This window comes from Trachemys scripta, chromosome 3 (genome assembly GCF_013100865.1).
Source record: "Trachemys scripta elegans isolate TJP31775 chromosome 3, CAS_Tse_1.0, whole genome shotgun sequence".
Lineage (NCBI taxonomy): Eukaryota > Metazoa > Chordata > Testudines > Emydidae > Trachemys > Trachemys scripta.
The window spans coordinates 145,970,011-145,996,723 of NC_048300.1; the positions used below are offsets into that span (position 1 = coordinate 145,970,011).

The window sequence follows — 26,713 nt, forward strand, 5'->3', positions numbered from 1 at the left end:
AGCGGTGTGCAGGAGGTGCTTGGGGCAAGAGGGAGGAGAGGGGGAAGGAAAAGGCAGGGAGAGGGGGCAGGAAGGGGCAGGGCAGAGCAGGTGTGTGAAGAGGCGGGGTGAGGGGGCAGGTTTGGGGGAAGGGGTGGAATGGGGGCAGAGCACCCCTCACGAACTCAGAAAGTCGGCACCTCTGGGTCTCACCATGCCTTGTATAATGGTAATAATACTTCACTATCTCTACTGGAAATGCCTCGCCTGATGCATCTTAGGGTTGCATTAGCCTTTTTCACCGCCACATCAAATTGGCAGCTCATAGTCATCCTGTGATCCATACATGCTGCTTCTAGGCGGCATTATGAGAAAGAACAGCAGCTGGAAACAAGGTCAGCAGAATTAAAACCAGCATAACGGGGGAAAGGAAGGGGTCTGAGAGGAAAGGATGGCAGGAATAAAAGGAGGATCAGTTTAGGACAGATGATAACAGAAACAAAGAGGAGAAATGATTGCAAGTAGAAGATTTGTGAAGGAAGAAAGGGCAATGAGAAGAGCTAGGTATAAAGTAGTCAGAGAGAAGAATCTAGTAGGGCTTGTGCAAGTGGAAGAATGGAAGGAAGGGGAGATGGTGAAGAGATGGAGTAAGAGGTCCTGAGATTTGGCTGTGAAGACTTATTAGAGACTTTAGTGATAACAGTTTCAGTAGAGTAGAAAGAGTAGAAGGGATCCATGACTGGCTTGGACAAAAGAAACTCAAGGCAACAGTTGTAAATGGTTCATTCAGTGTTGATGAGTTCAGAGGTGAAGGGAAGAAGGGAAACAGGGCCAATGTTGAAGAGTTGGGGAGGTTTCATGGAGTTTTATAAAAGTAGGTAAGAACTTAAAGAACTTAGTCTACATAGGACACTATAGTTCTGGAGTGAGGGGTTGTGAGAATTATTGATAATTATGATGATTTACTATTTGTATTATAGTTGTGCCTAGGAGCCCCAGTGATGGACTAGGTCCCTTGGCCTGCGCCACTTCCCGCAGCCCCCATTGGCCTGGAACGGTGAACCAAGGCCAGGGGAGCTGCGATCGGCAAAACCTGCGGACACTGCCGGTAAACAAACCGTCCCGGCCCGCGAGTGGATTTCCCTGATGGGCCATGTGCCAAAGGTTGCCGATCCCTGAGCTATACAAACACAAATCAAAAAGACTGAAATACTGAGACCCTGAATCAATTGTTTTTAAACAGTGTGCAGGATGTTAAGGATTGATTGGCATGATCAGAGTAAGAAAAGAGGAATTGCTTGAAAAGGGGGTGGGAGTGGAATTGGGGATTTTTAAGGAAGACTTTGAAGAAAGAAAGAGATGGTGCTGGGTGGAAGAGGAAGGAAGACTGTTCCAGCCACAAAAAGCTTGTAATTGGTCCAGCATGCTACCGCCAGTCTACTCAGCAACAAGAGAACATGCCGCTCTGGTATTCTGTTTACCGCACTAGCTCTCTTCACGGCACCAAGTCAAGGTCAAGATCTTAGTTCTCATCTCTAAAGCCCTGCATGACACTGGTTCAAGCTACCTAAGGAACCACTTTTCTCTCATCTGTCATCTTGCATGACAGATACATTCCACTAGAACTATGAAACTGACACCCTCTCAGGTCAAACTTCTGAGAATGGAAGACGGAGTGTGGCTGGCCCAAGACTATGGATTCTTCTTCTTCTGCATTCCAAATGACCTCTAACCGCATGGCCTTCAGAGCAGAATATAAAACTTAGCATTTTTCACAGCCTCAACTTAGTGTTTTTACATAAACAATTAAAAAATAAAGGCAGCAAGATATAGGGAAGGGGAGGGGAGGAGAGAAAGCTGGAGGAAGAAGAGAAAGAACTAAATGAGGTGGAAAAGAAGATGGGGTTGGGGAAGAGGAGGAGGAAATCTGAGTAGAGCAAGAGAGATCAGTAGTGTACTCTGAAACAACATGGAAGTTGCTTAGGCCAGGTCTACAGTACTACTTGCTTCAGTATAGCTTACATCACTCAGGGGTGTGAATAAGGCCTCACCCCCACCCCCGCGACCTAAGTGCCAGTGTGAACAGCGTTATGTTGTCGGGAGAGCTTCTCCCACCCACATAGCTACCACCTCTCACAGAGGTGGATTTATTATGCCAACGGGAGAGCTCTCTCCCGTAGGCATAGACAGTCTTCACCAGAAGCGCTACAGTCTAGTGTAGACTAGCTCTAAGATGCTACAGTGATGAGGTGGGCATGAACGTTTAAACAGGTAGATAGGGGGCAGCATGGAACCATGTTACAGCCCTGACATTAGCAGCTACAAACCCCACTGAAATCATTGAGAGTTACTCCAGGGATATACTTGGCCCCTGTTGTTAAAGAACTGTGATATGGCTGTCAAGTATCAGAGGGGTAGCCGTGTTAGTCTGAATCTGTAAAAAGCAACAGAGGGTCCTGTGGCACCTTTAAGACTAACAGAAGTATTGGGAGCATAAGCTTTCGTGGGTAAGAACCTCACTTCTTCAGATGCAAGTCATATGTGATATGGCTGTATAACATGATTGAATCCTGTCCATACTGGCAAGAACAAACCATGCCATAAAGCAATTAGAACCCTGATATAGTACAACTTGCTGTCTAGGTAGGTCCTGAATGATGTTCAGCTTTAAGCATCATTGCTCAGAGAAGTCTCACTGACACTGGCTTTCTTCATAGGCAGATAAAGGATTAGTCGTATAAACCAACTATTATGATTCCTTTGAATTTATCTATGATTTAAGTTAAATCATTTTTGTTTTGTTTCTTTTATTAAACATCTCCCACTCGGGTGTGTAATATCATTGCTTCCAAAATGAGCTTTTTGAAATAGTATCACGACATATAGCAGTTCCATGAAAGCAAGAATGATTTCTCTTAAGCCAAAAAGAAAGAAATGTTTATGGTTAGCTCATGGATCATACTTCCATAAAAGGCAACAATGTCAAAATGTAGTGAAATTTACATACTGAAAAGAAAAGAGAAGAAAAACTTAAACCCAGGCAGCATGACTTATTTAGAAATTATCTAGGGAATAATAAAACAAAGTGTTGGGGTTTTTTTAACAGCTGCCTGGAACAACCTGTTTTAAATAAGAAGAAAGGTGAACAAAGCCAGTTGTTCAGCTTAGATCACCAAATGAAGTTTTTTAGGGTGTATGACGTATACCACATAAAATGTATTGCCTAGAATATATAACAGAACAGATTCCAACTTGTGGTCTTTTACTTAGGATTTTCCTACAAGGTTCAGTTTCAAGGATTTGGTGTGTATATATATATATCTTTAGTGTATACTTTTCCCAAAAGGCACAGGGAACCACCTAGTTAAATATATTTTCAAAAGCATATTAAAAAGTCTTTTTTTCTGAGTTTTTCTTTTATGCTCTACCAGGAATTTGTTCCATTGAATTCATTAACATCTATTAAGCTATGGGAAGATATGTGGACAGGTGGAAGTTTGAAGACAGATTTGCACCTAACAAATGAGTGCTAATTATCCAGAAACATATAGCAAAGACAAGTGCCCTAAAAGATCAAGGAGAACACTGGAGCCGAATAATGAAAGGTTTTCATTGCTTTGGGTTTTTTATGGACAGTAATTTGCAGTCTGTCAAACTACATGATGTGCATTTTCATATCTGTAAGTAAATACAAATCCAGATAAATCTTTGTTTTGCTTTGGTTTGCACTAGTAGCAGCATTAGGGTTATTTGTAATATAGCTAGAGAATCTGCGAAGGTTGCAGATACTGCCTTTGCTATTAATGTTTGTTACATATGTTCTTGCACTGAAGATAAAGAGCAAGGGAGAGGGTGGGGCTGTCCCTGGAAAGAATACAAAGCAGTGTTTAAAGCAAATTTTATAATCAAATACTCATTTGCTAAGGGCAATGACTACAGACACTTAAGAACACCGACAAAAGAGAGCAACAAATCAGAGCAATGTGTAGTCTATTAGCACATCATTAAACAGTTAAATCAATTCCATCTTTTGCTTCCCAGTTTCTCCTCTTCCTTGTAGCAAAAGACTGTACCCAGCTATGTAGCACAAATTTTGAATTAGGCTGGAATTTGTGATTCCCCTCCCCCACCACCTTTTCTTTTCCTGTTTTTTGTCTTATGTGGTTTCTCAAATGTTGTGAGTGCAATTTGTTCTGGAATTTAGTGTTTTAAACTACTTCATGCTGGTGAAAGCTTAAATGTAGAGATTAAGAAGAAAAGTTATGCTTACCTGAAAATCTTGTAGGGAGCAAACTAGACCTATTCAGTCCTCTTGTATAAACTGAGAGATTAAAAAGTAATTTTAAAAAGGCATTTAATGCTTAGGCTCTGAATTTAATTCCCACACTTCAAAAGAGTCTCCCAGGGTTAAAGGTGAAACTCTATTCAGCCTTAGTTCATGCTGTTATACCTCATGTGCTCCATTATACTTTGGCACAGTGCAATAGCTCAAATAAATGAAGGAAAGTGTTTTAATTCTTAAGCCCACTACACAAGACATATTTAAGGGAGACTCTTAGTCTTGGATACCATGATGGGCTTTTCTATATAAAAAAAAACCACAGCAAGCAGCCAGCCAAACATACCATGATAAATGTGTGGGGAAAACATTGTTTGAGAGTTAAGAGATTCGGTATATGATATGCATTTGTTTAGCTTCATGTCATATATCAAGACCTCTCTCTAGTTTTGCAGGATTTCCTTGAGAGTTAAATAAAATCCCCTCCTCCCCTATCAATCTAAGGGAAGGTGGTTTGTGAGGGGCTTTGTGGATATTGATAAAGGTCCCTGATCCTACAATCAGAACCCTTACTCATGCATAAATTCCTAATGGAACGCTACATAGGGGTCTGCCCAGTTTCCAGGATTGGGGCCTAAGAATGTGTAAACACACAGAATTCTAGATTAAACTGAAATAAAATCTATATCTGAAACCTGATAAGCTCTTTCTGATTCAATACCTTTTGAGAAAAAAATTAGTTATTTTTGAAAATGGATTTTAATATTTTTTAGCTGTTCACTTTTACTTACCAAATTAAATCCGTGTTCCACAGGGGGGTAAAAGGTGGTGTTAGCCAAATGGGCTCGTGGTGTGGTTCAAGGGCCATGATTTATGCAGTTACAGACCTGACTTTGTAACAGACCCACAAAGCAAGTAAAGATAAAAACATTAAACGTATAAAAACTGATATGAATTTAGGCCTGAATCCTTGATCCAGTTGAAGGGGGACCAATCTGCTTGGGGACAGGCTGGCTAGAGTAGTCAGGAGGGGGTTAAACTAATAGCAAAAGGGGTGGGTAAAAAAAAGGGAAGATATGGACATTCCGCACAAAAGAGAGATGCTGAGAACAAAATTAATCAAGGAACCAAAGGACATGAAGAGAAGAAATTCTTTAATTGCCTATGCACCGATGTTTGGAGCCTGGGTAACAACAAGAAAAACTGAAATTGCTCATTTATGACCATAAACTTGGTCTAGTTGATAAGACTGAAACCTGGTGGGATGGCTCACACAATTGGAATGTTAAAATCAATGGTTATAACCTAGTTAGAAAGGATCAAGTGGCCAAAAGGGGAGGGAGAGATGCACTCTGTCAAAAGTGGTTTTACTGTTTCCGAGTAACTGATAACTTGGAAGAAAATGACCTTGAATGCTTATGGATCAATGTCCTAACAGATAAAGCACAAGATGGGGTATTAGTTGGTGTCTGTATTGAAAAGAATAAACAGGATGACCTAGGTTATTATAGGCCTGTTAACCTGACATCAGTCCTAGGTAAGATAATGAAGCAGCTGATAGGGGACTTGATTAATAATGAATTAAAGGAGGGTAATGTAAATAATGTCAATCAACATGGGTTTATGGAAAATAGATCCTGTCAAACTAACTTGATATATTTTTTACGAGATTACAGGTATGGTTGATAAAGGTAATAGTATTGACATAATATACTTACACTTCTGTTAGGCATTTGACTTGTTACTGCATGACATTTTGATTCAAGAAACTAGAATGTTATATTATTAACCTGGCATACATTAAATGGACTAAAAATGGCTAACTAATAGGTCTCAAAATGTAACTGTAAACAGGGAATCATCATCATCAAGAGGGTTTGTTTCCAGGGAGGTCCTGCAGGCATCACTTCTTGGCCCTCCTCTATTTAACATTTGTTATCAATGGCTAAATGTAAATTTATATATCTGGGAATAAAGAATGTAGGTCATACTTACAGGATAGGGGACTCCATCCTTTGAAGCAGTGACTCTAAAAAGATTTGGGGTCATGGTGGATAATCAGCTGAACATGAGCTCCCTCTGTGATGCTATGGCCAAAAGAGCTAATGTGATCATGAGATGCATAAACAGGAGAATCTTGAGGAGTAAAGAGGGTATTTTACCTCTGTATTGGCACTGGTGTGACTGCTGTTGGAAGACTGTATCTAGTTCTGGTGCCCACAGTTCAAGAAGGCTGTTGATAAATTGGAGAGGGTTCAGAGAAGAGCTATGAAAATGATTGAAGAGTTAGAAAACATGCCTTATAAGTGAGCTCTTTGAGTCTTTCACTCTATTTAGCTTAACAAAGAGAAGATTAAGGTATGACTTGACTACAGTCTATAAATATCTACATGGGGAACAAATATGTATTGTGCTCTTCAGTCTAGCAGATAAAGGTATAAAATGATTCAATGGCTAGAATTTGAAACTAGACAAATTCAGACTGGAAATAAGGTGTACATTTTTAATGGTGAGAGTAATTAACTATTAGAACAATTTACCAAGGGTCATGGTGAATTCTTCATCAATGACAATTTTGAAATCAAGATTGGATGTTTTTCTAAAAGGATATTATTTTGGGGGAGTTCTATGATCTGTGCTATACAGGAGGTCAGACTAGATGATCACAATGGTCCCTTCTCACTTTTGAATTTTGGAATCTCGGATTCTACGTACATAGTTTTGTTCTTGTTTTTCTATTTGATTCCATCATCCTTATTTGTCATTTTTTTTCTCTCCCTCCTTCCAGCTTCATCCTTTTCTCTCTTTCTCCCTTTTTTTTATTTGCCTCCTTTTTCCAGTATTTTGGATTCCCACTCATTATTCTCCAGCCTCACTGATATTATCTTCCTTTCCCCCTAGTGTGTGTGTGTGTGTGTGTGTGCGCGCACTCCCCTCCAGTTTCCTTCCTCTCTCCCTTCCTGACCTCTTACTCCTGCAGGCCACTTCAGCTTCTCTCGATCACGACTCATCCCTTGCTGTGTGCTGCTTTCTCTCACACTCTAGGGCCCCAGCCCCACTCACACTCTAACCCAAATCCTGCTACACACAGGCCCCCAACCCCACTGTCTCCCTCCAGATTTCTAGGGGATATGCCTAGTGTTATGCTGGCTAAAACCCAGCATGAGAACAGAGACACCCTTTGAAACAGACATACTCTGACTCAGAGACTTTAAGGCCAGAAGGGACCATCATAATCATCTAGTCTGACCTCCTGCACATTGCAAGCCACAGAATCTTACCCACCCACTCCTGTAATAGACCCCTAACCACTAGCTGAGTTACTAAAATCCTCAAATCATGGTTTAAATACATCAAGTTACAGTGAATTCCCCTTTTACACGAGTTTAAATCTGCAAGTGACCCATTCCTCATGCTGCAGAGGAAGGTGAAAACTCCCCACGGTCTCTGCCAATCTGACCCAGAAGATTTCTTCCTGACCCTAAATATGGCAATCAGTTGGAGCTGTGTATGCAGCTAATAAAAAGTGCAGTCAGGGCGTATTGGCTGAATGCCAGCTCTAAAATGAATATGCAAATACAGCTGATGTATCAGTATCTTAAACTTTACAAGGAGAAATTTCTTCCCCTTAATGTGTCTCATGACTCTAGGTCAATACACAAAAAAGAGTTTGGCAGGGCCGAGTACAAAGAGGTTCTGGTCCATAACTGGGGCTCCTAAGTACTACAGCAATATAAATAATACATAGGAGGGGTGGAAGCACCATCTGCTATAAAGGTTGCCTGACACTTCCCATTATAAGACCTTCTTTTCATTTTTTTATAGGGAGGCAGTATGGACTAGTGGGTAGCACATTGGACTGGGACTCAGGAGACAAGGATTTTATTCCCATTTTGGCCACTGGTCTGCTGGGTGACCTAGGGCAAATCACTTCACTGCTCTGTGTCTTAGTTTCTTCATCTGTAAAATGGGGATAATGCTGCTTACCTCCTTTGTATAGTGCTTTGAGGTCTACTGATGAAAAACGCTATGGAAGACCTAGGTGTTGTTATAACTTTGCCAAACATTAACTGCTGGGGCTGAAATTTTCCACGTCACATCACATATCTATCTTAGGCTGATCTCTCTCTCTCTCTCTCATTTATTTTAGCTCAAACTGTTCAGCTGTCTCCAAGAATGAGGCTAGGGAAAACACATTGTTTTGCCCATGTTACAAAATGCTAGTGACCTCTTCTTTGCAAGGGTCTAGCATTCTGCACTCTTGGAACAGGGATTTGAAATTTGGCAGGGAAGTGTCCTTTATGTCAGGGATGTGCCTTTTGCCATCCCTGTGAAAATCTGCCCAAATAGTTATTCTAGTTAAGTCTTTGAAAAATCACAGTTTGCACATGTTAAAAACACCTTAGATTTGAGCAGCTAAATGTCCCCAAAGATTCCATGCACACTTGGCAAGCTATAGCCCAGGACTGGCAGGACTTTCCGTGTAAGTGCAGGTCTGAGCTGCAGGCCATGCTGAATTGAAAGCAGAGAGCTGGCCTGTCTCTCCTGTGCTTTCAAAGACAACCCGTTTTCCACCCTTCTACCCCCCAGCTCCAGGCAGTGTGGAGGAGGAAGCTGCCTGATTGAATGAGCCAGAACAAGAGAACTGGACCTGCACTGGCAGTCTCTGTGTGTGATTAGCTTCACCCTTGGGGACAGGGTGGAGAGGCTGAGACTGTGACTTTGAAGAGGGAAACTGGTACTGAGAGTTGCAGAGGGGGCGGGACTGGGAGCCAGGGGGGGAAATGTGGCTAGCGGGGATGGGACTTGGAGCTAGTAAAAGACTGAATAAAAGGAGGAGCTGGAGTGGAAACTGGGACTGGCTGGGCCAGGATACTGGGACTGAGATAGGGGTGAGGAGTCAAATCTGATGAGGAACTGGGGGTGGGGGTGTTGGGGAGGAGAGAAGTGGGGCTGGGTAGGCAAGGGATAGGGAGTTTGTGACTATGAGCCAGTGGGGATGAGGAATATGGGTTGGGGAGGGGATAATTGGGGGCCAGGGTGAAGGAGAGAAAGAGATGAAATAAAGAAGTGGGGAACTGAGAATGGCTGGGTAATAGCAGTGGGGGTTGAGGTGTGGATACGGGCACTGGAAGGTGGATTCCAGGGGGAATGTCACAACTGGCAAGACTAGGATTTGCTGACCCAGAATACTGGGACTGGGATGAAAAGCCTGAGGAGTGGAGACTGGGACTGGCCAGGTGAGGAAAATGGAACTGGGATGAGGAACTGGGGTGGGGATGAGGCATGACTGGGACAAGGGCAGGTTAGAAAGAAGGAAGAAGAAGGGGTCACCTTTGGGGGAAATGAGAAATAGACTCTGTGCCCACTAGCACACACTTCTCTTCAGAGCATAGAACGTAGCCTAAGATTCCTGAGTCTCACCATTCCTTGCTGTCTGCACAAGCGGTGCACGACTCTTGCATTTGGGAAGGCTGGGCGGGATTGCCAGAAGTTCCTTAGAAGTGGGAGGGGCCAGCAGCATCCAGACCGTGGCCGCACCTCTCACTCCACCCAAGATGCTGCCCCGCTCTGCCTCTTTCTCCGATGCCCTCTTCACCTGCTTGCTGTTCACACCTCTCCGCCCCCTTCCCCAAGTCCCCCCACTTGCCCAGTGCTCGTTCCTCTCTGCCCCCTCCCCTGAGTGCCCTGCCACTTGCTCCTTTCCGCCCCCTCCTACTGTAAGTGCAAGCAATGAGAGGAAAGCAGGTAGAGAGGAGTGAGTGGCTGTCTGCAAATATCTGTGAAATATACAGCCAAAGTGTTCCATCCGCCTCTAGTGTTGGTCCATAAAGAGAATAACAACGTGCTACTGCTATCAGCTACTCCATTAGTTCAAGAGGCAGAGGTCTATCTGGTGGATCTAAAGGTTCCAACTCTGCTGATGACTCCTGTGGATATCAGTATGATGCCACATGTAATTTCTGTTGTCAGTTTGCTTTTTAACAAACCTAGGAACTTACACACAAACTACATTAAGTGAACATTTATTAAGGTTGCAAAGTCAAACACTCAAACATTAAGAAATGCTAGAATTAAGGGTAATCTTCATTTGGCTTCCTAGTACCTATGCATTATGATGCAGTCTTTAATTACATGATCACATTATTTTTTCACAGGCCCCCAGACTCATTCAGTGCATAGGATGGATGGTACTCATTATTGATCAGCTACTCAATATTATGTTTTCTCTTCGTTGTTCTATGTGTGGTTCCAGGCCTTATTTACTGTACACTATTCAAACCCTGCTCTGAAAGCTTTTCTATAGCATCTGATTACATCACAAATATTAATAAATTTATTTTTACAATAGCCCTATGAGAAAACTGGGTATTATTATCCCCTTTTTACAGATAGGGAATTTTGGCACAGAGAGATTAAGGTCAAAAGTAGCCACTAATTTTGTGTGCCCAATTTGAGATGCCTACTACCCAATTTTTCAGAGTACTTTGCATTCTATAGCATTTACATGTTTAAATTGCAGCTCCCATTGACTTCAGTTGCAGATGTGAGTACTCAGCACTTCTCAAGTTGGGAACACAGAAAATGAGGCACACACAGTTAGTGGTAGGGTGACTAGATCACAGGGATGAAATATCGGGACGCGGGGGAGCAGACCGGGGGCGGAGCAAAAAAAAGTGGTGGCGGAGCAAAAAAAAAAGCAGTTTCGCAGGGGCGGGGGGCATTAGCAGGCCCCAGCCGCGCCGGCCGCATGTGCCCACCCCAGGGCAAAAGCTGGCCCCGATGCAGAGGGGGCTGGGGATAAAGAGGGCATCGGGGTGGGGGGACCCGATAAGAAGCGCTGGGAAGCAAAGAAGTCTGGGTGGGCGAGGGCGTATGGCTCCAGCGGGGACCCGGGCAGGGCACAGGCTGGATGGGTGTAAGGAGGCAGAACCCTGTAGCGGGACCGGGCAGGGACAAAGCTGTCTCTCCCATGGAAGTGGCTGCAGGAGCCCCCGAGCCTGGGGCTGGCCACAGGGCAGCGGCGGTGCATGTGAGCCGGGGACCCCGGGGGCGGCGCGGCGCGGGCGTGCAGGGGGCTGGGGCTGGCACAGCTGAGCCACAGCAGCGGCCGGTCTCCTGAGGGGCTCCCCGGGGCTCCAGGCTGGGCAACGGGCGGGAGCCAGGGCTTTTCCCAGCCCGCCGTGGGCACTCGGCTGGAGCGCAGCCGAGCAGGAGAGGCGCGGGGCTCCCTGGCAGCGGCGGGGAAGTTTATGGGTTATGGGGACCCCGGCTGGCCCCTCGCCCCGTCCGCCGGCCTCCCCGCCTGGGACAAGTCTCGCCCCCGCAGCCCCTCTTTGCCGCGTGTCTCCGGCGGCCCATGCCCCCGGTCCACGCTGCCCACCCGAGCCAGAGCCAACCCCGGCTGCTGCCTGCACGCAGCCCGGGCCATGCCCAAATAGCCCCCGGCAGCCACGGCAACTCTCCCTTCCCCTCCCACGCTCCTGGTAGATGCCTGACCCTCCTCCCTCCATCCCCCCTTCACACATCCCTCCTCCTAACCTCCTCCCTCCATGGAGGGATCCAATGGGGGAAGGAGGGGATGGAGTCGGGGTGGTGGGGGGCGTGAGCGCCGGAGCGGAGGGCAAAATTGCTTTTTTGTCCAGTGTCCCGACCGAACATTGGTCGGGACGCGGGACAAAGAAGGAAATATCGGGACAGTCCCGATAAAATCGGGACGTCTGGTCACCCTAGTTAGTGGCCACCTGTGAAGAGTTTGGTTTTAAGTGATTTTCCCAGCATCACATAAGAACTCTGTGGCAGAGGCACAGATAGACTCTAATTCTTCATGGAAGCATTTACCTGCCTTAAACCATAAGACTGAACTTTATTTTCCTGCAATCCCCTGTCTCATTGCCTATATATCTTCCAACTTTTGCAACATATGAAGCTGGGATCCTATAACAATCTCCTTCACTGCACAGCCATGCTTCATGTCCAGAGCAGTGCCTTTCTGTGCACTGAACAAGGCAGGGGTCCTGTAGGAAAAAAGTATGTGATCCTGTAATTAAAGGCTGTATCATAATACATACTCACAAAGGAGCTGAATTATGGTTGCACTGGCAACCTTAACTCTGGAATTTTCTAATTTTTGAGTGCTTGACTTTGCAACCTTCACAATATTTATGTATAATAATAGAGTGTTTGCAGTGTTTCCATCTCACAATGTATTTGATTTTATTTCTTAAAAGTCCAACTTCTGGAATCCTGTGATTAATGAAAGCTTGAAAGTCTCTTGTTTAAAAAAAAAAAAAAAAAAGTTTCTAGTCCTCGGGCTTGTGGAGAAATAAAGCCTGCAAAGGTGACCCAAACACAGCATAGAGGATCAAAGGGCATTAAAAGGACCCAAAAATGTCAATGACTGGAGAGGGAGGAGGGCGACGTGATTCATGATTTTTAAACACTGGGGGTTTGCAAGACTATGCTCTTCTGTCCCGTTCCTGTTTCTTGTGATAGTCCTGCTGCCATGCATCTGCTTTTAAAAACAAACAAGCAAGTTTATTATTTTTGGAGGGGGGGGGCGGCAGCAATAGATTTCCTTTATTTACATAAGTATATAAATCCCTTTATGAATGGACCATAGGTCAATAAATCATCAACAAGAGTATGACTGTTAACTTTAACTCCCCCCCCCCCAAAAAAAACCCAACAACAACACCTCAAGCTTTTCTTCAGCTAAAGGAACAAAAGTGGCAACTCAGCCTGGTAAACTTCTCTTTTGTGCATACTTGTTTAATTTAAAAGAACATAACTCTTAGATGCTCCCTGGTTTCAAATGAATATCTTATAACTGCTAAATTATAAACCTGGTGGTGGAGGGTGGGAAGCTGTTAATAATAAACCGGGGCGGGGGGTGGAAAAAGGGGAGATGGGATTATAGCAGAATGCTGACAAAAGCAAATCCTGAAGATAGTTAAACTGATTTAAATTCAGAAGCGTCAAGTCAGTGTGGAGAGCTTATTCATATCCGTTTTTGCTAAAGATAGCTTCCAAGATAGCTGCAAGAAAAGGTAACTTAAAAGTTGCTTGTTATTCATTAGTTGTGTTGTATTTTGGATGGAATTCTTTATATTGATCAATTGTTTACCTAAACCCTGGCTAACTTCAGCTCAGTATGCTGCATCTTCAGCTAATGTGATTGCAACTTACATTCATCCATGCTGAATAGAATTGGCTGGAATCCAGTTTTTCTGAAGGGAAAATAAGTGAGGGGAGGATGGAAGGGATGCAGTTTTCTCCCCATCTAGAATAGATTATGCATTTTACTAAGCTTTTCTGCAGCCAGTTTATTTTCTTTTCCTAAGAACTGCCTTCCTTCTAGAATCACTGGACTCCACCCCTTCTCACTGACCAAAGTAAATCTGCACAATAATGAACCATATAAGGGAGGGATGACATCATCAGTGAGTGGTCCCAAGCTGTTTTGCACAACATTCACCTTTCATTGTTCTGATGACATGGCTGGAATGTGATGGCTAATTCCCTGTGGAGCAGGAGGTTGAGCACGGCCTGCTAAGTTCTTCAGCAAGCGTGGGGGTTTTTTTGGATTTTTTTTTTTTTTTTTTGCCTCTTGCAAATATACATATGTATATTCCTAATTGTGAGGTAAGAAAATCAAGATCTGCTTTTATTTAACAAATGTTAGTTGTTCTTATACATGCGCCTTTCACTTGTTAATGGGTTTACTTGGCAAGGAAACAGCTGTAAGTGTTATTGAAAAGAACAGCTTGGGAACTGGGTTTGTAAATTAATGAAGCACTGGCTAATCTGACATGTTCCAAAGGGAGAACTCTGCAGTCTTTTAAGTTACAGCTCTCTCAAGACTTTAACTCACTTGGAAGGGAGAAAAAACTGTATTAAGGTACTGGAACATCATGGTCTTAAAATAACTGATTTGGAATGTTTGGGTTTGAAGAATCCAAAGACCATTTAAAGCTACACCTTGTTTTGGTGCTCATATTTTGTGCTTCTGTGTGTGTGTGTGTGTGTGTGTGTGTGTGTGTGTGTGTGTGTGTGTGTGTGTGCGTGCGAATGCAGACAACATATTGAAGTGTTAAGGAAAAGACAACCTCAGCCCAAAGACACTTTTGGGGAATTTAATCTGTGATCTAAAATTTTTTAAATCTTCTTTATCCCACTGATGTATTTTGAATGCTTTCTGCCCACATCCCTTTCTGACGTATGCTGCAATTCTGTATCTTTTAATTTATGATTTCTTTTAAAGCCAGAAGAAAAAAATATCTGGGTAAAGTGCTATTGAGTATTTGGAGTATTGTCTTGCATCCTGAACAATTTTGTTTGTTTGTTTGACAATCCTTGGTTCTTTTCTGATGTGAATAAGGAGTTTGGAAAGCTGGCAAGGCATTGGAGCTAATAAGTGTAATTGCTCTAAAATAGTGAACTTACTCAGTGCCCAGTTTCAAAGAGGAGAGGACAAGTTAAGAGTGATGAGCCATGTTAACCAAATGTGATTTTAATAACAAATAAATAAAACTGAAACAATCACCTAGCAAATTCCAAAAGAAGGAAGAAAAAAAACAAACCTATTGTTGTTGTCTAAGGTCAGCAGAGTTTATCCTCCTAAATAAAGGAAATGAGTTTCGCTGTCTAAGTTGATAATTGTTGTGAAGTTCTCCAGGGCCAAAATTATTAATGTACAAGTCTGATTTCATTTAACACAGTCACTTCTCAGAAATTTGTAATGTGTGGTTTTCCTATGATAGACAAGGTGGGTGAGGTAATGTCTCTCTTACCAACAGAAGTTGGTCCAATAAAAGATAAGCTTTCGAGCTACACAAAGCTCTTCAGATTTGGGAAATGTACTCAAAGTGTCACAGCTAAATACAAGATCAAAGTTAGTTTAGCATACGTAGTCTATGCGTTAATTTTATGATGCAGATAACATTTTTCCTCAGATTACCAGCATTAGTAATCACATATTTAATGAACCTTTACTTTTGTAATGCAATTTATAATTTGCTAAATTGAACAGCTATTCATAAATATTCTGTATCAAGATAACTGCAACATACCTTCCCCTTTTCTTCTGCTAGATGGCTTTGAAATTTCAGGGACTAGCAGGAAAAGGAATTAATACAAATATATTTCATTCATTCTCTTTGCTAATGGATCCGAGGACTGATCACGTCAGTTTTACTGTGGAGGTTTTCTCTTCTCTTTCTCAGTTCATATGGACTTGGGGGAGAGATTGAACCCAAAAATTTCAAAAGCGTCCACTAATTTTGGGTGCCTTTATATATTTTGGAGTGTCCACTTGAATAGTAGGTCTGATTTAGTTGTTTGCTGTTTGTTTCCCAGGAAGACACTGAGCACCAGCACCTCTCATTAACTTTCACTGGAATTGTGGATGCTCAGAATGTATGCAAATCAAGTCCTAGGTGTCTCAAGATGTGCATCCAAAAATGGAGGTACTCAAAACTAGTGGATGTTCTTAAATATCTGGGCATCACTGCAAACCCTAACCCTCTCCTCCACCACACACACTCTCAATCCGGATGACATGTAGAAGATTTCCCAGTAACCTATGAAATAATAGCTTCTCCAAAATCATTTGTGTAATTTAAGCATGAATAAAGTAGGGAAGGAATTGCTTTATTTAAAACATATAAATTTTTAATTGGAAAAAAAATTCTACTCATGTGTTCTTTAACAAGGTTTGATAGGCAATTACTTTCTAACTCTGGGGTGGGCACACTTTTTGGCCTGAGGGCCACATTGGGGAATAGAAATTGTATGGCAGGCCATGAATGCTCACAAAATTGGGGTTGGGGTACAGGAGGGGGTGTGGGCTCTGGGGTGGGGCTGAGGATGAGGAGTTTGGGGTGTAGGAGGGTTGCTCTGGGCTGGGACCCATGGGTTTGGGGAGTGGGAGGGAAATCAGGGCTGGGGCAGGGGTGCAGGTTCTGGCTAGGGGTGCAGGCTGTGGGATGGGGCTGGGGATGAGAGGTTTGGGGTGCAGGAGGGTGCTCTGGGCTGGGATCAAGGGGTTTGGAGAGCGGGATCAGGGCTGAGGCAGGGGGTTGGGGCATGGGGAGAGGCTTAGGGGTGCAGGCGCCGAGTGGCACTTACCTCAAGCGGCTCCCGGAAGCAGTGGCATGTCTCTTCTCTGGGCTCCTACGCAGAGGCGCGGCCAGGCGGCTCTGCACACTGCCTCATCCACAGGCACCATCCCTGCAGCTCCCATTGGAATGCCAGAGGGGGCCATTGGAGTGTGTAGGAGTCAGAGCGGGGCCATGCCGCGGCTTCCCATAGCCACATGTTGCAGACCCCAACCCTGCGCACCAGAGCAGGGCCGAGCTGGGTGATTAGGCTCGCGGGTCAACTTAAAACAGCTCGCGGGCTGGATCCAGCCCACAGGCTGTAGTTTGCCCACCCCCGTTCTAACTGGAAACAATGAGTTGCATGACCTCTCAAATGCTCCTGCAGAAACAAACTCCCTGTATGTCAACACTGCAATTAAAGACCTGTGCCAGCTGAGTTGGGCTCACGGGGCTCAAGCTAATGGGCTGTTTAATTGCGTGTCGACGTTCGGGGTTGGGCTGGAATCCAGGCTCTAGGACCCTGCAATGTGGGAGGGCCCCAGAGCTGAGGCTGCAGCCCAAGCTCGAACATCTGAGCCCCCTGGGCCAGCCGCAGGTTTGTAACTGCAGCGTAGACATACCCTCTGGCTCTGTGGCTCAAGTTGAAAGACAGGAAAAAGGAGCTTGCTTTCCTGATGCTTCCTCAAGATTGTTGTGTGACTGGCAGGAGCAGTGTATGCTGGTGTCATAGGCCCCCTCAAAGAGGAAGATGGCTTTCATTAGCTGGCTTCATCTTCATAATAACTTACTCTATAGATTTGAATTTTTATTTATCTACATGCACCCACCATTCACAAACCACGGAAAACGTGATATACTAACATCAGAAATTTTCAATGTTAGAAATATAAATAACTAAAGTGCGTATTTCTATCCTTTAACAATAATTCTGAAATTTATTATTTCTTCTTCTTTGCATTGCGGGAGCATCTAGGAGCTCCATTGTGCCAAGTCCTCCTTGTGGTAGGCACTATACAAACAGAACAGAAAAAGGGTGCCTGCTCCAAAGAGCATACGCAGTTTCTCCCTCCTCTGACACTATCCATTATCCCACTGAACTGGGGGTTCTATTCCTGGTGCTGCCATTGACTTGCATGGGTAAATTACTTAACTCTGTGCCCCAGTTCTCCCTATCTGTATAATGGAGTTAATGATGCTTACCCACCATTATAAAGTACTGAGACATAAAAATGAAAAGTGTAATATACTCTATTATAATGATTTTTAAAAGTCATTTGGGGTACATCAATTTTTGGATGCTCAATTTGAAACCACCTAAAGGGGCCTGATTTTTAGAGACTGCTGAGCACTCTCCCTTTGAAAATCAGGAGTTTTAAATTACCTCAAGTTGGGCACCTAAAATTGCTAGTCACTTCTGAAAATCCTGGCTCATAAATGTATCTAGGTTCTCATATTGACTCTAAGTGCTAACTATCATTATCGGTTTTTATTCATCCATTGTGAAGTATGTTTAGTAAATTTCAAATTTGTGCATGACATTGTGGAATTGCCCCTATGGCCATTGAAGCAGAAACTTTCCATATGTTTTAGATCAGAATGATGTTTACATTCTATGCACACTTTTCAAATTCAGAGAAGAATTGGTTGGAAGTTATAAAGCACAGAAAGATTTTAAAATGTTATGTTTGTTTTGAAATCTTCAATATATTTGAGAGAAAAGAATTTATATGTTTTAGGTGAACTACACCAAAAGAAACTTGGTTGTCACTATTTTAAAGGACAACAGATAGGCTGTTTAAGAAGACCTTCAGTTGTCAGTCTATTATATCTATTGTCGGCTATATTTAGCTATGTAATAGCAGCAGTGGACTGCTTCGTATAGAAGAAGTACTCATACTGTCTGAACAGCAATAGTCTTGATGTGTTTCAGTGGAGCAAAGAACCGTGGAACCAACCAGCCAACTGAATGAAATAGCTCTGGCTTTCTTCCTCACCTCCATCTGCCCAAATTGGCCCTTGGCAGTGGTTGAGGTTCCAGTATTTCTCTTACTGTTGTTCAAACAAAATAAGTCCCATGTAAACTAGATCTCCATAACAACTCTACTCTAAACTCTTCAGGTGACACACTGTTGCACTGTCCTTTTAAAAAAAATTGTCTCCATCTGTAATATGTAATGAATGTTGAAGTCCAGCTCTACTCTGAAAAGTGACTAGGAAAATGGCATTGTGGGGTTCCATGTTTGTGTGTCAATGATTGAACTTGACAGATGCAGGAAAAAGACATAGGACAACAATATGTGGTTAAACAAGGCAGTAACTTTATTTATTCAATAAACCAATCAGCATTACAAGGTGAGTAAAACCACCCAGCAGACCAAGTCCAATGCAGATTCCAAGTAAGAAACCCTCACTCAGTCTCCCCAGGTTTGCTACTATATAAGAGATTAGGTCCAGCAGTCTATTTCCCCTTTCACCTGTTCTTTGTCGTATGAGTATTAGGGGTCCAGATGAAAGAGGTCTGTCTGCATTAGACCTTATAGACTGATACGCTTGCCCATCAAATCTCAGTCCCAGCTACCAGAGCTTAATCATGTACCGGTTTGCCAGTTGGGACTGCACCATATTCCATACTAGACTCCTGCAAATTTGTCACATATATAATAACCAGACCTCCTTGTTCCTGAGAGGAAAAAAATCATGCCACACCAGCCAGTTTTGCTTTGTGGAAAAAATGTCTTCCTAACCTGAAAGAGTGATTATCCAAAGCGGGGCTGTGAAGTCAAGTGCCAACCAAACACCATCAACAGTAGTTAGTAGGACAAAGCTCTGGCACTGGATGGATATGTCTCTGGAGGGAGAGGGGAATAACAGCCAGTCAGGATCCCCCACACCCTCAACCGTCAATCCAAGGCCAAGAGAACAGAACTTTCTACCAGTTTCTAGTGGTTCTGAATGCACCTAGCTCTGCATTTCATTACGCAAGTAAATCATTTCATTGCTCCACTGAAGCTAGCCAAGTCATTTTGACACTGCATGCAGGGGATTTCACCCTCTCTTGATGACCCAGAGCAGAGTTGTTACTGACAGTATATTAAGACCTTCCTGCTCTGAGTCTCTGAGGGTGTTTTTTTTGGTGAGTCATTGGAGCCTGTATAGACCAATGTGACTCAGATAGCCTTAACAACAGCATCCAAGCCAATGCTGGAGGCAAAGCCTACTGATAAATCAGTAGTAAAGGTCAAGATGGAACAGCATAGTTTGGGTTTCTGCTGAAATTCCAGTTAACCATTGAATCTGAAGTATTGTATAGTAGGTGCCATAGCAAGACAAAAGTCACTTTTATTAGGGTTACCATACGTCCTCTTTTTCCCGGACATGTCCGGCTTTTCGGCACTCAAACCCCCATCTGGGGGGAATTGCCAAAAAGCCAAACATGTCTGGGAAAATGGCGGCTCTGCTCCTCCCCTGACTCTTCGGCTCTGTTTAAGAGCCGAGCTGCCCCAGCGCTATGGGCTTCAGGTAGCCCCCTTGCCTCCGGACCCCAGCCGCCGGCCGGGCACTTCCCCTCCCGGGCTCCGGCAGCGCAGGGTCCGGAGGCATGGGGGCTGCCCGAAGCCGGTAGCACTGGGGCACCTCGGCTCTTAAACAGAGCTGAAGAGTCAGGGGAGGAGCAGAGCCTCCAGCCGCGGCGGCTCTGCTCCTCCCCGACTCTTTGGCTCTGTTTAAGAGCCGAGCGCTACGGGCTTTGGGCAGCCCCCATACCTCCGGACCCTGCGCCGCCGGAGCCCGGGAGGGGAAGTGCCCGGCTGGGGGCGCAGAGTCCGGAGGCAAGGGGGCTGCCCGAAGCCCAAGCGCTACCGGCTTCCCGGTTTGCCGGGCAGCCTCCAGACCCTGCGCTCCCGGCTAGGCGCTTCCCCTCCCGGGCTCCAGCTGCGCTGGGGAAGCGCCAGCCGGGGGCGCAGGGTCTGGGGGCTGCCTGGCAAACCATGAAGCCGGTAGCACTCGGGCAGCCCTTTCCGCGTGGCTGGGAGTGGGAGGGGGGAGGGGGCGGAGTTAGGGTGGGGAAGGGGTGGAGTTGGGGTGGGGCTGGGGGTGGGGAAATGGGCGGGGCCAGGGCCCGTGGAGGGTCCTCTTTTTTTATTTGCTAGATATGGTAACCCTACTTTTATTCTGCTGCTTAGCAGTAACACTAAAACAAGGCTGTAGATTTCCGCTATTACTGTCACACCACTACCAGTTTTGACATGGTTCTACCACCCATCCTCCACACAAACAACTTTCAGTGGTTTCTGTGGACACTGAAATAGAAGTTTACTATTTGATGTAAGACCACCTCTTAAACTGCAGGCCTTCTGATTTTACTGTGTAGGAACTGAGACAGAGTTGAGTGCTCTGAAGGTCCAAAACTACACTTGTACAGATGCCCACATTCACTAATTCATTCATACAGAAGTACTGTAACATTATTTCTTATCAGTACTATCAAACCACAAGCATTGAAAAATCAGGAGTCCAGCATGCAAAAACCGACTTAGAAATCATGAGATTTAAAAAAAAAGAAAAAAAAAAAAGAAACCAAACCATTTTGGTTCTTTTTATTTGCCTTCTGATTTTTGAACCTTTAGGATACATTGGGGTCACATTTTCAAGCTTTTCTCTGCAACTATGAGGACTAGAAACATACAATTTCTTTTTTTTTTAATGAAAGCTCAAGTTCTCACATATTTGTATGACTCCAGGAGCTGGGTGTTTAAGAATAACACTAAATATTATGAGTCATGATAAAATAGTGAGAGTTGGCAGCACTGTACCATGGCATCATAAGTAAAGCAAAAGAGTTTTTACATAACCCTTTGTGAAGGTATGTAGCCTATGTTTTTAAAAACACTGCAGGAAGCCAATCAGTGGGAGTGTGGGGAAAGTTCTAGGCAGAAACTCTTGAATATTGCAGAGAGAGATGGAGTAGCCTTGGGAATAATAGGCTTTGCTAATAAAATTCCTTGTTCCATGTTAGAAGTGACTCTTTCTGTGATTCTTTATCGTTGTCAGATGACGCTCTAACTTGACCCACACAACCTGGACACAGCACCTATTAGGGTAGTTTAATCTCCATGTCCATTCAGTCCTTTCCAACAGTCTCAGAAAAATAGATCATGGAGAATAATCTATAAGAAATTACACAACAAGGTTAGCTGTTATTTCTGCTGGTTTAATATCAGCAAGCAGATTACAACTTTCTAGAGGTTATTTAAAAATACATTGTGGATTGTACTGCATTGGTCAGCTGTGAGTAATCAGATAAGTCCCATGACCTTTCCTGGCATGTGCGAGGATTTCTGATGCAAATACATAATTTCTGCTAATATTTGTCCATGTGACTTTGACACCACTTCTGTGAATATTTATGCCAGTAAAGGTTGTTTATTCAGATATTAATGGAAAATGAATGCAAGAAGCACGTGTGTGGTTGAAGTAAATTCATTTAGGTCAAGATTTTCAAAACTGATGATTAATTTTTGGGAACCCAATTTGCAACACGCTAAAAGGGGCTTGTTTTTTTCCCCAGAGGACTGATGGATGTTGACTAGAACAAGTGCAATGATTAGCATGGTTGTCGTTTTGTTTTTTAATAAATTTGGATTTAGGGGGCAGATTTTTTTTGGTAGCCATTATTAATCAACACCCCATCTTGGTATAGCTATGCCAACCTAATCCACAGGGCAACATAGCTATGTCGATAGAAGAATGCTTCCATTGCTGCCATCATTCAAGGAGGTGGTGTTCCAATACCAATGAAAAACCCCTTCCGTGGGTGTAGGCTGCATGTACGCTACAAGGTTATAGTATAGTATAGTCTCCATAGTGAAGACATACCATTAAATTCACTTAGTTTTGGTAGGTGGGTAGCAATCTAACTTACACCTCTTCCCTGTGCGTTGCCTTTAAATTTGGCCTACTGAGTCCAAGGGAGTGAAAACATGTCTAACTAGAATAACTCATAAAGAGGAGAAAAGAAAATAATAGGACTGTGAAATAGGGAGTAAATTAAAGTATCCTCCATTCTACTTTTTTCTTGTTCTTTGTTATGTACTGGACACCCATTTAGTTTCCCTTATGCTCATTCAAATATTTGGTGCAAGGTCATAAAGGAGTTTTTAAACTAAGGACTGGGGGAAAGCCAACAAATGCTGAGGCATGTACAGTTCAGACAGATGCATCGCTTAGGGGAGGATTTATTAATGAGGATTCTCTGTATCCTAGTAAAGAGGAGAGGATAGAAGTTGATTAAGTACAAGTAGAAACTGAAGAGAAGCAGTCAAATGAAAGCGCCCCAGTCAATTATATCACATGAACTCAGATAACTAAATATTGATACATTTTATCAGCGCTTGCATACAAATGCAAGAAGTCCAAATACTAAACTGGGTGAACTTGAGTGCCTGGAATTAAGTGAGAATATTCATATAAAAGGCATCACAGAAACTTGGTGGAATTTTGATAATCAATGGGACATGGTAACACCAAAGTAAAAAACATATAGGCATGACAGAGTAGGTGGCACTGGTGGGAGAGACACTATATGTGAAAGAAAGCATAGAGTCAAATATAATAAAAATATTAAATGAATCAAACAGTACCAGAGAATCTCTATGGATACAAATTCTATGCTTGTATAATAAGACTATAACAGTAGGAATATACTACTGACCGCCTGACCAGGATGGTGATGGTGATTGTGAAATCCCTAGGGAAATTAATGGGGTTACGAAAACAGACAACCCAATAATATTGGGGGGCGGGGGGGTTCAACTATACCCATATTGACCGGGAATGTGTCACCTGAGGATGGCATACAGAGATAAAATTTCTACGCATCATTAATTACTGATTCTTGGGCAGCTAGTCCTAGAACCCACAAGTGGAGAGACAGTTCTTTATTTAGTCCTAAGTGGTGCACAGGATCTGGTCCAAGAGGTGAATATAGCTGAATCAGTAATAGTGACCATAATGTAATTAAATTTAACATCCTTGTAGGGGGGAAAATGCTAAGAAATCCACCACACTAGCATTATCTTCAAAAATGGGAGCTATGCAAAAATGAGGAGGCGCGTTAAATGGAAATTAAAAGGAACAGTCACAAGAGTGAAATGCCTGTAAGCTGCATGGAAACTTTTAAAAAACATCATAACAGAATCTCAAATTATATGTATCCCCCAAATAATAAAAAAAACCCAGTAAGGAAATCACAAAAATGGATGCATGGCTATACAACGGAGTAAAAGAGGCAGTTAGAGACAAAAAGGCATCCTTTAAAAATTGGAAGACAAATCTGACTGAGGAAAATAGAAAGGAACATAAACTCTCTCAAGTCAAGTGTAAAAGTATAATTAGGCAGGCCAAAAAAGCACTTCAAGAACAACTAGCAAAAGACAAAAAAACTAACAGCTAAATTTTTTTTAGTACATCAGAAGCAAGAAGCCTGCCAGACAATCAGTGGGACCACTGGACAATTGAAGTGCTAAAGGAGCACTCAACGAAGACAAGGTCATTGTTGAGAAGTTAATGAATACTTTGCATCTGTCTTAACTGCAGAGGATGTAAGAGAGATTCCTACACTTGAGCCATTCTTTTTAGGTGAAAGTCTGAGGAACTGTCCCAGATTGAGTTGTCAGTAGAGGAAATTTTGGAACAAATTGGTAAATTAAACAGTAATACGTCTTTAGGACTAAAGGGTATTCACCTAAGAGTTCTCAAGGATCTCAAATATGAAATTGCAGAACTACTAGCTGTAGTATATAACCTATTGCTTAAATCAGCCTCTATACCAGATCACTGATGGATAGCTAACATAATGCCACTCTTTTAAAAAAAGTTCCAGGTGATCCTAACTTCAGTACCAGGCAAATTGGTTGAAATTACAGTAAAGAATAGAATTATGAATTAACATGATTTGTTGGGGAAGAGTCAACATGACTTTTGTAAAAGGAAATCATGCCTCCCCAATGTAATAGAATTCTTTGAGGAGGTCAGCAAACGTGTGGACAAGGGTGATTCTGCTGTTATAGTGTACTTGGACTTACAGAAAGCCTGTGACAAGGTCCCTCACCAAAGTCTCTTAAGCAAAGTGAGAAGTCATGGGATAAGAGGGAAGATCCTCTCATGGATGAGTAACTGGTTAAAAGATAGGAAACAAAGGGTAGACATAAATAGTCAGTTTTCACAGTGGATAGGAAAATAGCAGAGGCCCCTAAAGATTTGTAGGGGACCAATGTTATTCAACATATTAATAAATGATCTGGAAAAAGGGGTAAACAGTGAGGTGGCAAAGTTTGCAGACAATACAAAATTACTCAAGATAGTTAAGTCCAAAGCTGATTGTGAAGAATTAGAAAGTGATCTCATAAAACTGGGTGTCTGGGCAACAAAATGGCAGATGAAATTCAGTGTTGATAAATGCAAAGTAATACAAATTGGAAAATGTAATCCCAATTATACATACAAAATGATGGGGTCTAAATTAGCTGTTACCGCTCAAAAAAGAGATCTTGGAGTCCTTGTGGATTGTTCTCTGAAAACATACGCTCAATGTGCAGCAGCAGTCAAGAAAGCAAACAGAATGTTAGGAATGATTAGGAAAGGGACAGATAATAAAACAGAAAATGTCATAATGCCACTACATAAATCCATGTAATGGCCACAACTTCAATATTGCACATAGTTCTGGTCACCTATCTCAAAAAAGATATATTAGAATTGGGAAAAGTACAGACAAGGGCAACAAAAATTATTAGGATATGGAACAACTTCTCTATGAGGAGAGATTAAAATAATTTCTTTTCAGGTTAGAAAAGAGATGACTAGTAGGATATGAATGACGTCTATAAAATCATGAATGATGTAGAGAAAGTGAATGAGGAAGTGTTAGTTACCCCTTTACATAATAGTAGAGTTAGGGGTCACCCAATGAAATTAATAGGCAGCAAATTTAAAACAAACATAAGGAAGTATTTCTTCACACAAGGCACAGTCAACTGTGGAACTCATTGCCAGTGGATGTTGTGAAGACCAAAAGTATGACAGGGTTCCAAAAATAATTAGATAAGTTCATGGAGGATAGGCCTATCAATGGCTATTAGCCAGGATGGCCAAGGATGTAACCCCCTGCTCTGGGTGTCCCGAAACCGCTGACTACCTGAAGTTGGGACTGGCCGATGGGCTGGATCATTCAATCATTACCTTGTTCAGTTCAGTTCCTCTGAAGCATTTGTCACTGACCACCGCTGGAAGATAGGATACTGGGCTAGATGGACCACTGTTCTGATCCAGTATGGCCATTTTTATGTTCTTATGAATCTAATTTACACAGAGCCAGATTCAGAGGGGATGTGTATCTTAACTGAATGTCAGTAATTCAAACACCTAGGCTGTTTTAAATTAACTTTTTGGGGAAAAGGGGCCTGAGAATTTTCAAGGATGTAGTTCTTTTTGCTTACCTGACCTTATAAGGGCTTAGTTTAGCAGTTTAAGAAACTTGCAGTACGGAGGTTGGTGTTGGTAGTGCCATCCTATGCACAATTTCCTAGAATGTATAAAGACAGTGCATGTTGCTTGGGAATCTTCTTTTTTTCACTTTAATTTTTTCACATCTCTTAGGGGATGCATCAGACAAACTAATTTACTCCCATTCCTGGTATATTTTCTTTTCTCTTCTGCTAGCTACCCTGATTTCACCCTCTCTTTCCACTCCCCATTTCTCTGTGCTATGTGCTACACCATCCTATACCTGAAAGTTAGGCTGCAATTTTGTTATGGAGGTCACGGAAGTCACAGATTCCATGACTTTCCATGACCTCCGTGACTTCTGCAGCAGCCGGTGCACCTGGCTCAGGGGCAGCTCAGGCAGCCCCTGCGTCAGGTGCACTGGGCGCTGCTGGGGCAGTCTCGGGCCACCGTGCAGAGTTTGGGTGTGGGAGGGGGCAGTGGGTTGGGGCACAGGATGGGGTGAGGTGGAATCTGTGCAGCGCTTACCTGGGGGGCTCCCCAGAAGCAGTGACATACCCCTTGCTCAGCTGCTTGGTGGAGGCGTGGGCAGGAAGCTGTGCACGCTGCCTCCACCCAGCGCGCTGGCTTCGCACCTCCCATTGGCTGGGAACCATGACCAATGGGAGCTGCAGGGGTGGTGCCTGCAGTTGGAGGCAGCCATGCTTCTGCCTAGCAGCTGAGTAAGGGGGATGTCGCCACTTCCAGGGAGCCCCCCCAGGTAAGCGCTGCACAAATCCCACCTCACCCTGTCCCGTCCCCCAACCCCCTGCGCCCTCCCACACCCAAACTCTATTGTTGCTGGGGGGGAGGC

The 26,713-nt window shown here is 43.3% G+C and overlaps 1 protein-coding gene across 5 annotated transcripts in view; it reads left to right on the top strand.

Annotated features, from left to right (window-relative positions):
* The window catches only part of FILIP1 (filamin A interacting protein 1), a 148,165-nt gene that overhangs the window by 103,236 nt on the left and 18,216 nt on the right, over positions 1 to 26,713 (top strand). The window contains exon 1 of one of the 5 annotated variants that reach the window (XM_034766193.1): positions 13,888 to 13,903. The exons of the other annotated variants lie outside the window; for them this stretch is intronic. The gene's annotated coding sequence lies outside the window, so the exon portion shown is untranslated. Of the gene's footprint in view, positions 1 to 13,887; positions 13,904 to 26,713 lie in introns of those variants that run through there. 5 annotated transcript variants of the gene reach the window in all.